The sequence below is a fragment of the Erinaceus europaeus genome, chromosome 4 (assembly GCF_950295315.1).
Source record: "Erinaceus europaeus chromosome 4, mEriEur2.1, whole genome shotgun sequence".
Lineage (NCBI taxonomy): Eukaryota > Metazoa > Chordata > Mammalia > Eulipotyphla > Erinaceidae > Erinaceus > Erinaceus europaeus.
In genome coordinates, this window is record NC_080165.1 from 114,983,024 (window position 1) to 114,993,447 (window position 10,424).

Consider the following 10,424-nt stretch of genomic DNA (forward strand, 5'->3'; position numbering starts at 1 on the left):
ACTTCTAAAAATAATTGAAAAGATAAAAAAACTAACTTATTGGGTGGTCTCTGAGCATTTTAGAAATTGTAGTCAAGTCTGGAAAAATAAAACAAGTTAGACAGATAAAAAGGGAAGAGTAAAATCTGCACTGTGAGTATATCTAGGCTAGGTCACTATATACTGCAAGTAAATTGCACTATTCTTGGTGTTTCTAATGTGGTGAGTATATCCTTACAATGAACCATGTTGCATATTGACAAAGAGTGAAAAAGTAACAGAAATAAACACATACTTTCGGCTGTTGTTGTGAGTTCAAAAATAACTTGAAAATTTCTTTTTCCTTCTTTTCTTGCCTTTTCTTTTTTTTTCTTTTTATTTTTCAATAATTGTTCTCACTGTGGAATTAGCTGAAAAGTCCTTGTTTTTCTGTCTAGTTAAATTAGTCTTGTTAAAGGAGAAAGAAGAAAGAAAGGAAGAAAGAAAGAAAAGAAAGGAAGAAAGAAAGAAAAGAAAAGAAAAGAAAGAGAGAAACTGTTTCTAGGCAAAGAGTAGAGGATGTGTGAACAACTTCCTTCATTCAGCTCCATTCCCTCAAAAGTTCATTTGTAAAACTGGGTAAACACACACCTTCCACATTCTATTTTTGAAATTATGTTGAGGAATATACAGACTGTTATCTGTAAAAGAAGCAACTCTGAAATTTTAGCTGATAGAAAATGTTCCAAGATGTATGAAGAGAGAAATTATTTATAAGTATGTAAAACCAAATATAAATCATTTGCATTTAATCTAATATGTTATAATTATCAAGAAATTGCAATGTTTCTACATGAAGAGAGAACTATATCATATTGATTTCTCACTTACTTTATTCTTTTTAATTGTTTTTTTTTTTAATTGCCAGAGGGTTATTGCTGGGGCTTGGTGCTATCACTATGGATCCCTGGCTCCTAGCAGCCATTTTTTCCTTTTTTTTTCTTTCTACTTTATTTTTATTTGATGGGACAGACAAACTGAGAGAGAAGGGGAAATTGAGAGGGAGAGAGAAATACACACACCTGCATGAAGTGTCCTTCCTGCAGGTGAGAAGCAAGGACTTGAACCCAGATTCATGTACATGGTAATGTGTGCACTGAACCAAGTACACCACAGCCCTTTAAATAGTTATTAAACACACAGTTAAGTATTATTTTATTTTAAAAGCTAGAAGGAGGGTAGAGGGTAGACAGCATAATGGTTATGCAAATAGATTGTCTTGTGTGAGGCTCCAAAGTCCCAGGTTCAAGCCCCCGCACCACCATAAGCCAGAGCTGAACAGTGCTCTGGTAAAAATAATAAATAAATAAATAAATAATAAATAAAATAAATATAAAAAGCTGGAAGGGCTAATAACTAAAACTCAGCAGCAAAGGCAACAGCAAAAACAAATGACCCTATCCAAAAATGGAGAAAGGATATGAACAGGTTATTCACAAAAGAAAATACCCGAAAGGCCTGGAATTGGTGTATTACAAAAGTCTCTGGGGTAGGTGGGGGGAGGAAGAGTACAGGTCCTGGGAAATGATGACAGAGGACCTAGTGGGGGTTATATCGTTATGTGGAAAACTGAGATATGTTATGCATGCACAAACTACTGTATACACTGTCAAATGTAAAACAGTAATCTCCCAATAAGGGGAAAAAAAGAAAATAAAAAGACCCAAAAGGCCAACAGACATATGGAAATATACTCTAAGTCATTGATTGTCAGAGAAATGCAAATAAAGATAACAATGAGATACCACTTTACCCCTGTGAGGATATCATACATCAGAAATTCCTCTCCTGAGGATATATCCTAAGGAACCAAACACACCAATCCCAAAAGATCTGTGTATATGTACGTTCATAGCAGATTTTTTTTTTTTTTTTAGATTTGGACTTTTTTAATGCGCTATTAAGGGCATAAGCATATTTGTATTTTATGCAATCATTATGTTCACCTTCCTTCAGTGAATTTCCCATATTTCCAACTCAAAATTCCATCATCTTAAAAAGCAACTCCCAGGACCAGAGAAATAGTTTACTTGGACAAGATGCTGCCTTGCCATGTGCAAAGCAACCTAGGTTCAATCTAAGCCCCCACAGCATTGAAGGAAGTTTCTTTTTAATTTTATTATGTTCGTTTATTTATTGAATAGAGACAGCCAGAAATTGAGAGGGAAAGGGTCAATACAGAGGGAGTGAGACAGAGACACCTGTAGCCCTGCTTCACCACTTGTAAAGCTTTCCCCCGCAGGTGGGGACAGGAGCTCGAACCTGGATCCTTATGCATTGTAACATGCTCTCAAACAGGAGCAGCACAATTTGTAATCGCCCAAACCTGGAAGCAACCCAGGTGTCCAACAGCAGATGAGTGGTTAATAAAGTTGTAGTATATATACACAATGGAATACTAATTTAATGGAATAATAATTAAAGACATTGAATTTACCTTTTTCACTTCATCTTGGATTGGGCTTGAAGGAATCATGTTACATGAAATAAGCCACAGGAAGGATGAATATGAGATGATCTCACTGAGAATTAAGAACAGAAAGGAAAACAAAGCAGAACATGGACTGAGTTTGGTGTCTTGCACCAAAGTAAAGGACTCTGAAATGATGGGTGGTTCAGGTCTTGGTGCACAGAGGTGGAAGAGGACCTACGTGGTGGGTGAAAGTGCTTTTCAGGAAATAGAATTTTTATACATGTACCAACAATTGTATTTACTGTTGACTGTAAGCCATTAATCTCCCCAGTAATTTTTTAAAGAATACAGAGACTAATTCTGATCTTTCAACATCAAGATGCAATTTTTAAAAGCTGCCATTTAGAGTTTGAAGGAATCATGTTAAGTGAGAATAAGTCAGAAAGAGAAGGATGAATATGGAATGATCTCACTCATAGACAGAAAATGAAAAACAAAAACAGAAAACACAAAGCAGAACTTGGACTGGAGTTGGTGTATTGCACCAAAGTAAGACTATAGGGTGGGGGCAGGGCTCTGGTTTTAGAACATGATGGTAGAAAAGGACCCAGTGGGGGTTGAATTGTTATGTGAAAAACTGAGAAATGTTACACATGTAAAGGCTATTGTATTTTACTGTTGATTATAAATCACTAATATACCAATAAAGAAATTTAAAAGATACCATTTAAATGATGAAATAAAAATTCTATTTCTTGAGTAATTAGTAGCTAGGAAAATATTCATTTATGAATTTAACTATCTTATTCTTTCTGATAATTTCCTTTTTCTTACTTATCAAAGTCTATTGAGTGACTGACATGTGAAAGATGCTAGGAAGAATAAAAAGCAAATAGAATGTTTTCCAGATTCTCAAAAGGCTGAAAATCTAGGAAGAGAGGAAAAATAGCTATTATCATAAGATAAAGTGATTTCTCCATGAAATAAATAGAGATAGTTCTGTGTGATTTCAGAAAAGAAAGAAATGCTTTTTCTTGGTAATTTTAGGAGGGAGAGGCATACAATTAGGGTCCTAAGAAATTGCAGAAATTGTTGATGTGGAAGGAGTCATTTTAGGCATTAGCAAAAATAAGTAGAAAGCAAGTAAGATACTTGTCCTGTCTGGGAGGGTTATAAGTGCATAGAGGAAAATAACAAAAAATAAGATGAGAAAAGGGATCTAATTTTAGAGAATGGAGAACTCTGAATGCAGGATAGAGGAGATTATAGATGAAACAACATAAATTTGATGAAGGGCTTTGTAATTGAATAGAACATACTGGGTGTGAGATAAGTTGCTGAGAAAATAGTGCCAATATCAGTCACTGCAATAGACAGCACTATAACAAGAAAACAGTAGAATCTGTCCATTTTATAGAAGAAGAAACTGAGGCACAAAAAAGTGAAGTAATATGTACAGGTTCATACAGTGTAGACAGAATTAACAAAATTTATTTATGAAACTAGAGCTCAGTGTTGTTCACAACAAATCACCAGCTTTCCTTAGAAATACTTATTTAAAGCTATGTTTTTAAATTAAATTTCATTCCTGAGTTCCAATTACACTAAAAATCAATAGTAATGTAAACAATGTTGTATCAGAACAAAGGAGTCCATGGCATTCAATGGGAAAAAGAAAACCCCTTCAAATAAGGGTATTGGGAAAACTAGTCATTCACATGTAGAAAAAGTGAAACTAGACTATCATTTAATGACTTACATCTTGATTAGCTAAAATGGATTATAGGCCTAGATATTAAAGCTAAAATTATAAAATACATAAAAGAAAACAGAAGTGAATAACTTCAGGACCTTAATATCAAATTATTCAGTTTCAACCCAAAGGGCTAAGAAAACTAAAGAAAGAATAAACAACAGGACCACAGCAGTTTAAAAAGCTTTTGTACATAGAAAGAAACTTCCACAAGAGTAAAAAAAAAAAAAAAAAGCATCCAAGGACCTGGGGGAAGAACTTGTACAACATAAATGTGTCAAGAAAGTGACATAATCCTCCCAGTAAAGAAAAAAAAAAGCTTAAACTTTCTTCTCTGCTAATTTGGATCTTTTTGATTATTCTGTCTCATTGATATGACTATGTTCTATTATCCCTTTAAACAAGAACACTGATAGTAGGCATCTTTGTCTTATTCCCTATGTTATTGTAAAACATCCTATTTCCACCATTTAATATGATAGCCATGTGCTTGTCTTATGTATTATTATATTGTGATATTTTCCTTCTAAAATTATAAAGAAATCATATGGCTCGACCATAAAACAGTAAACAACATAGTTATAAATGGGCAAAATATCTAGAGGAAACATTAGAAAACTATTCAGAAGACTCAGAGACACATGAAAAATGTGTTATATCATTTATCCTTAGAGAACTGAAAATTGAAAACATAATATACTGCGTCACACCTGTGAGAATGATTTCATCAACAAAACAGGAAATAACATATGTTGAGGGAGAATATGAGACTCTATTACATTGTTGGAGAAAATGCAAAATGGTGTGGCCCTATGGAAAACAGTATGGAAAGTTCTTAAGCAAATAAAAGTGGAAATACTTTATTATCCAGCAATGCCACTCCTAGGTATATATGCAAAAAGATGAGTACAATAATTCAAAAGGACATATGCTCACCTATGTTCTTATTTGCACTATTCAGAATATCGAAAATTTGAAAGCAACCTAAATGCCTGATGATAAATGATTGGGTAAAGAACTTATGAGATATATGATCAAGGGAATACTACTCTTTGAGCTAAAAAAAATGAAATTATGTTCTTTGAGACAAAATGCACAGAACTAGAGGTAATTGTGCTTTGTGAAATAAGAGAGGAAAGACAATTAATGATTTCACTCATATGTGGAATCTAGAGAACAGATACACATGAACTTGTAAAACAAACAAATAAAAAAACAGATGCATATAACCTGTCGCTAAAATTTCATGGGAACTATGGAGGTTATCTTTGAGAGGGTGGGAACACAGTAGTTTGGTAATAGATACAGTGAGAACCATACACTGTAATCTTACAATCTTGTAACCCACTATTAGTCACAAATTAAAAATGACTTAAAAGAAGTTATGGGGAATATATATTCAATGGAATAATACTCTCCAATTTAAAAAGAGACATTTAGTGCAAGGTCCTATGGGGACCCCCAAAGGGGTCCATTATGTGGTTCCTGATGAAGATGACCATCATCAATGTGTCCTGGATCCCTGATTCCCCAGAGATCTGCCCCACTAGGGAAAGAGAGAGAGAGAGAGAGACAGGCTGGGAGTATGGATTGACCTGTCAATGCCTATGTTCATCCGGGAAGCAATTACAGAAGCCAGACCTTCCACCTTCTGCACTCCATAATGATCCAGGGTCCATACTCCCAGAAGGTTGAATAGGAAAGCTAATAGGGGAGAGGATGGGATACAGAGTTATGGTGGTGGGAATTGTATACAATTCTACCATTCTTATCCTATGATCTTGTCAGTGTTTCCATTTTATAAATAAAAATGAAAATAAAAAGCACCAATATCAGAAGAAAAAAAGAGAAGATTAAATTATTTGGGACAAAATGGATAAAACTTGGGAGACTATACTAATGAAATAAGTACAGAGGTTAAAAACAACTTCTGGATGATTTTTATCATACATGGGGTATAGATAATTAAAGCAAATGGACTTGTAAGACAAATAGGTAACCAGAATATCTCTTATACTTTGTGAGGACTATGGTGGTTATTGGCTTTGTGCATAGGACTTTGGTGGTGGGTGCAGTGACTTACGCAAACTATATTGAAATGTCTAACTATACCACTAAAATCTTATAATTTTGTAAACCTGTGTTAAACCACCAATAAAAAATAAAATTCTGATACTTAATTTGCTTTATGGACTCAGAATAACAGGAATTAGAAAGCTGGAGAGAAAAATTTGAATAGGGATTTCTGCAAGGTTGATGTCAGTAACAGAAACAAAGAAGTAATGATGGAATATGCTTAATTTAAGGTGATGAAATGGTGTGCTTCAGTTGTAACTCCATTTTGCATTCATATTTAGGACAGATTAAATTGTCAATAGTCAATATTTATTTATTTATTTTTAAATAGAGCGATATCACTCACACACACACACACACACACACACACACACACACACACACACTACAGTACCAAAGTTTCTATAAATGTGGTGGAAGCTAAGCTTGAACCTGGATCATGCACTTGGCAAAGCAGCACACTATCCAAGTGGGATATTTGCCAAGTGTGTCAATAGTTATTATGCAGTGTACGTATAGATTGAATGCACACTAATATCTATAAGTTGTTTTGTAAAAATGCTATTATTGAATATAAAATCATTTACTATTAAGACCACTTGATTCTTTGAAGTAATTTAAATTGCTAGAGCTGATGAGTATTTGCAAGTGTTTGTTTTTTTGCGAGTGTTTTTAAAATTTATTTTTAAACTGACGTAAACGGGACTCAAACTTGTAAGTTCATAATTACTCTTTCTTCATTAAGCTTTTGACTAATGTTTCGGTCCCTCGTGCCTTACACAGTCTCTGGCATACATAAGACTTTTAGTAAGTGATCTTTGAATTACATGATAGAAATGCTCAGTCTTCAACATTTTTAATCATCGTAACTGACACCTAACATATCTTAAAGTGACACTTTAAATGCCAACCTGTATTGCAGAATCAGATTAACCATTTGGAGCTGTTTTGATTTTTGGGCATGAATACAGAATAAATTTATGATATTTTTATTCTTGAGCAGCAGGACAAGTCATAGCAGTTATGGGGAAAGTAAAATTTTCTTTGAAGGACTTGCGATTTTTTATATTTTTCTGGAACCAAAGTGTACTGAAATGGAAAAAAGCCTAATAAATAAGTAAAATATAATGTAAAATTTAGACTCAAGACTCCAAAATGAAAGACAAGTTTCACAGCTGCATAGTGTGGAGTTATTAGTTTGAATCTTGAAATCAATTTACTATTCATCTAAGGACAAGTCCTGCCCAGAGATGTCTAGTTTTAAAATAGGCTACTGACTAGAATTACTATTAGAATAGTATTTGCACTCAGCAGCAATAGAGAAACTACTACTTACTTAATATCCTTCTCCATTCTTCCCAGTACTCACTTCTGGGGATGCTCTCACTACAATGTCTGAAAACTTACTTAATAGGTCTTACTTAATAGGCAATAAAAGATAGACAATTTCCCCTGAGACTTCCCAGTATGCTGAAGCTTGGAGTTTAAACTTGGGCCCAGAGAATAGGCAGAAAATTTAAGAGAGACATACTTATATTTTTGATTTTTCATAACATTATTTTTTGGTTTGACTGAGAGTTATATTCCATCGTAATTTCTCAGAAAAACTGGAAATATTTAAGATTAAGTTAAACGTATAAAGAAGCAGTGACACATATCTCTGAAGTCCTCTAGATTGGTTTTATGCAGAATTTATACATTATCATGGTTTTTAAAACTGTTTTATCTGCTATCAAAAGCAATAAAATATAAATAAAATGTTATAGAATTTAGTTTTCAAGTTTTTAGTTACTAAAGTATTGTGCATAATTGACAGGATATATTAATTTTTTAAAACAAATTATGCCTATATATTACCAAAGCACTGCTCAGCTCTGCCTTATGGTAATGTTGAGGACTGAACTTGGGACCTTGGAGTCTCTTCCCACCTCAATATGTTAACTTCTCATAAAGATAGTAAAGAAGAAAGAATATATATTTTGGGGGAGAAGATGGCAGAAAAAAGTGCAGATCAGAAAACTCATTTCAAGGAAAGTGTTGAATTAAAAATTCTCAACTGTTTGAGTCAAAGAAAGACATCTTATGCATAAGACCAGACTCAGGAGCAGGGCACCACTTGTTATATTTAAGGGTCATAGGACTGTTTTAGTATTGTCAAAGTATAAGTTGGTTGAAGATTCTAAGATTCAGGTAAGATTCAAGAGAAAGATTATAAGAGAAAATTATTTCAAAGAGGGAGAAGAGAGGAAATGAGAAGACTTATCTCCATGTCTTGGTGTCATTTATTTATTTTGAGGTACATTCTGCCATAAATACCTATATAATAATGGAAACAGATTGATCCATTACATTCTGAAAATGGAAAAGTATCATATTTTGGGAAATATTCTAATTTGTTCTAGGGCTGTCATGCTGTTATGGTGAGAATGGGCACAGGTGAATTAGCATCTGATGCAGGAGGAAATGCTGGATCAGGAGCAAGAGGAGTGAAGAAGTGAAGCAATTTAACATGGCTCCACACTGTATATGTGGATTTTATACTCATGCTACAAAGTGTGAGTCCCTCATCTCTCTGAGAATGTGAAGGCAGACGAAGAAGGGGAAAAGGCAGCCCTGCAGGTATTTAAACAGAGCCTGAGTCTTCCTAGGCAGGACAGAGTGAGCAACAGACCAGGTGCAGTCTCCCTGGGAACAAAAGTGATTCTGAGATACATTCCACTGAAAGGGAGGCAGTAGTCCTGGGGCTTATTAAGACTCAACTAACTCAATTTTATAACATCCAGAAAAAAGTGGCTTTCAGTGCTGAAAATGACAGGGGTTCTGTTTTCTCTCTGAAGGATTGCCAGGACCTAGCCACCCACTAAATTATAATATAAACAATAATAGACACCTGTCCCCATATATGCACTAACATCTATTGAAGTAAGTTGGTTTTGACAAAGGTGTAGCTTGAAATATGAATTTCCCTTATTGAATAACACAGCAAAATAAACCAAGAGACTAATAGTTGAGGTGTCATAACTAAGTTTTCTGCCCAGGTGTGTGTTTTTTTTTCTTTTTTTTTTCCTTCTTCACTATTCACATGAAATATGGAGTGACTTTAATATTACCTCATTTTTTTCCCTGATCAAGACCCATTTTCCTGGGACTTCATCTTCTAATTGCCACATTACTATCATAGTATCATTGGTTTTCTTCTCTTTCCTAAGTACTTATTGTTTATTAGATACCAACATTGTTGTTTTCCTTTTTTCATATATATATTTTTCTCAGAGCATTATTTAAAAAATAATATTCCTTTTAAGATCATTCAGCAATTTGACTTTCCTGGTATAACTCATTATAAACAGGTTCAGTAGTTTTGACTTACTTATCTCTGTATGAGAGGAAAACATAGGTAATTTTAATTCTATCTTTTCAGACTAGTCCTACATCTTTCTCTACAGATATTTCAGGATTCCACTGTAGAGGTCTAGCCAAGACTTCAAATGCATAAACACACACTCATGTATGTTTTAAAGTGATTCCACTACTTTCCAAATGTCTACCAACATATCCCTGAAAGGAAGAGAGCACCCTGTGGTTAATTATACATTCTGAGTTGACAGTGTTTTTAGAGTTCCTTAGGAGCCTTTACAGGGATCCTGGTGTCTCTGTGGTCCTGGTACCCACTGTTAGAAAGCCAGCAAATTTCTCCACAACTGTCTCAAATGCAGCACTTATACCAAAATTGCAATGAATCATTATTTCCACATTTGTGAGTGAGTCAATCTTTTTCTCTGATATCACTGGAATAATCTGTATTATTGTTATTTGTCAAAAGGGGAAAGTAAGGCAAAGCACTTTCTCAACTTTCTTAGGGCACGCTTAGCTCCCTAGTCAAACCTGGTCACTGAAAAACTATCACATACATGGTGTAGTTCTATAATTAAGAAATGGAAATATTTTTACTTATGGAAAATATTACAAAAAAGGATCTGAGAAGAATATTCCCTCTGAGATAACTGAATTGCAAAAAGGAATTGTAGAGCAGAATGAAGACAAAAAAAAGCATCCAATTCTTCCCTCCCTCCCCTTTTTGGGGATTGAAATTCAGGAAATTTCACTTGGTTTTGCCACAGGGCAAGCATGTGGTGAGCTGAATCTCAAACTCAAGTTTCTGGA

The 10,424-nt window shown here is 34.2% G+C and overlaps 1 protein-coding gene across 3 annotated transcripts in view; it reads right to left on the reverse strand.

Annotated features, from left to right (window-relative positions):
* PDE7B (phosphodiesterase 7B) overlaps positions 1 to 10,424 on the reverse strand; it is a 424,310-nt gene that overhangs the window by 199,206 nt on the left and 214,680 nt on the right. The window lies entirely within an intron of this gene.